At 74.8% G+C, this 2,500-nt stretch overlaps 1 non-coding gene across 1 annotated transcript in view; it reads left to right on the top strand.

Annotated features, from left to right (window-relative positions):
• The window catches only part of LOC130681646 (5.8S ribosomal RNA), a 153-nt gene extending 2 nt beyond the window's left edge, over positions 1 to 151 (top strand). The window contains exon 1 of the ribosomal RNA XR_008994849.1: positions 1 to 151. This exon is cut by the window's left edge and continues 2 nt beyond it. This is a non-coding gene — a ribosomal RNA (5.8S ribosomal RNA).
• The last annotated feature ends 2,349 nt before the right edge of the window (positions 152 to 2,500 follow it).

The following is a 2,500-nucleotide window of genomic DNA, read 5'->3' as shown; positions in this document are numbered from 1 at the left end:
CTCTTAGCGGTGGATCACTCGGCTCGTGCGTCGATGAAGAACGCAGCTAGCTGCGAGAATTAATGTGAATTGCAGGACACATTGATCATCGACACTTCGAACGCACTTGCGGCCCCGGGTTCCTCCCGGGGCTACGCCTGTCTGAGCGTCGCTTGCCGATCAATCGCCCCTCCCCGTGCGGTTGGGGTGCTGGCTGGGGGTTGCCCCTCGCAGGGCCCCGCGCCCGGCTGCCCCGCGGCCGGTGGGGTCCTCCGTCCCCCTAAGTGCAGATGCCGGTGCGCCTCCAGGCCAGGTCGCGTGCGGACGCCCCTCCGCCCTGTGCCCGGCCCGCCGTTCTCTCCGTCCTTCCCTTCCCCGGCCCGCCACGCCGACCCCCATCCCCGACTGGGGCGAGGGAGGTGTGTGGGTCGTGGTCTGGCCGTTGGGGAAAAGGAAGGACGGTCGGTTGTCCGGGTCGGCACGTGTGTGTGTGTGTGTGTGGCGCACGGGGACGTGCCGGCGCGGAGGCTTGGGGGCGCCCGCCCCGCCCCTGCGTGAGATGGGAAGTGGAGAAGGAGAGAGCGAGCTCGCGCCGGGGTTCGCGGCCGCCACGGACCCTCTGGAGCCTCCCTCGAGCCGCACGCGGCCGGCCAGGGGCCGGGGTGGGGCTTGGGGTTTGTGGGTGGCCTCGGCCGCCCCCACACCACCCCACCCCACCTCAGCCTCGCGTCGCCCCTGCCGGGGGTTTTGGCTCGCGCCGAGGCCGTGTCGCGCGCGGGGCCCGCGCCCTGGGGGTGCGTGCCTCCGGCGGTGACCCACGGGACGCCGTGGCGTCGCCCGCCGCCGCGCGCCTCTGCCCCCACCACGGGTCTGCCGGCCGCGCCGCGCCACGCCGCCCCGAGCCTGCGGGGGCTTGCGCGCGCGTGTGGGAGGGTGTGTGAGGTTGTGCCGCGCCGCCACGTCGGCCCCGCCGCTGGCGTTTTTCGGCCACCCCTCCGCCCTCCCACACGTCTCGCTCCCCCACCCCGGCGAAGGGCCTGTGCCGCCGGCGCGTGTCTCCGCCCGCCCGCCCGCCTTCCGCCGCCTGCCCGCGTCCCGTCCCCGAGCCTCGCTCGTGTGTCGGTCGTGGGGTGGGGTGGAGCGGAGGCGCGCGTGCGCGGATGCGTGTCTGCCCGTGGCCTCCTCGCGGGTGCCGTGTTCCTCCGCGGCACGTGCCCCGCTCTCTCGCCCTCCCTGCCCCCAACGCCTCACCGGGCCCTTTCCCCGCACGTGTGCCGGCTGTGCGTGCGTGCGTGCGAGCCGGACGGTGGCCGCGTCGCCGCGTCCGTCCGTCCGTCCGTCCGCCCAGGCAAGCCGCGCGCGCGCGCGCGCGCGCGCCCAGCCGGCCCGTGCCCTCCGAGACGCGACCTCAGATCAGACGTGGCGACCCGCTGAATTTAAGCATATTAGTCAGCGGAGGAAAAGAAACTAACCAGGATTCCCTCAGTAGCGGCGAGCGAACAGGGAAGAGCCCAGCGCCGAATCCCCGCCCCGCGGTGAGGCGCGGGACATGTGGCGTACGGAAGACCCACTCCCCGGCGCCGCTCGTGGGGGGCCCAAGTCCTTCTGATCGAGGCCCAGCCCGTGGACGGTGTGAGGCCGGTAGCGGCCCCCGGCGCGCCGGGCCCGGGTCTTCCCGGAGTCGGGTTGCTTGGGAATGCAGCCCAAAGCGGGTGGTAAACTCCATCTAAGGCTAAATACCGGCACGAGACCGATAGTCAACAAGTACCGTAAGGGAAAGTTGAAAAGAACTTTGAAGAGAGAGTTCAAGAGGGCGTGAAACCGTTAAGAGGTAAACGGGTGGGGTCCGCGCAGTCCGCCCGGAGGATTCAACCCGGCGGCGCGTCCGGCCGTGCCGGTGGCCCGGCGGATCTTTCCCGCCCCCCGTTCCTCCCGACCCCTCCACCCGTCCTCCCTCCCCCGCCGTCCCCCGCCTCCGGCCCTCCGCCGCCGCAGCCTCCTCCTCCTCCTCGCGCCCCCCTCTGCCCCCCCCCCACCGCTCGTCCTCCCTTCCTTCCCGGGAGGGTCGGCGGGTCGGGGATGGGGGTGGGGAGAGGGTGTGTGCGTTGTGGGGTTGGGTTGCCGCGCGGTGGGGGGGTTCGGGGTCGGGCGGGCTCCGGCGGGTGCGGGGGTGGGCGGGCGGGGCCGGGGGTGGGGTCCGGCGGGGGACCGTCCCCCGGCCGGCGACCGGCCGCCGCCGGGCGCATTTCCACCGCGGCGGTGCGCCGCGACCGGCTCCGGGACGGCTGGGAAGGCCCCGGCGGGGAAGGTGGCCCGGGGGGCCCCGCGGCCCCGCGCCTCGCCTCGCGCGGGGCGCCGGGGGCGCGGGCTCAAGCCCCCGGGTGTTACAGCCCCGCCCCGGCAGCAGCGCTCGCCGAATCCCGGGGCCGAGGGAGCCAGACCGTCGCCGCGCTCTCCCCCCTCCCGGCGCCCACCCCCGCGGGGGCTCCCCCGCGAGGGGGCCCTCCCCCGCGGGGGCGCG

The sequence above is a fragment of the Manis pentadactyla genome, chromosome 18, assembly GCF_030020395.1.
Source record: "Manis pentadactyla isolate mManPen7 chromosome 18, mManPen7.hap1, whole genome shotgun sequence".
In the NCBI taxonomy this organism is placed as follows: domain Eukaryota; kingdom Metazoa; phylum Chordata; class Mammalia; order Pholidota; family Manidae; genus Manis; species Manis pentadactyla.
Note: the sequence above shows the minus strand (reverse complement) of the source record. Positions and strands in the feature narration are given on the sequence as shown.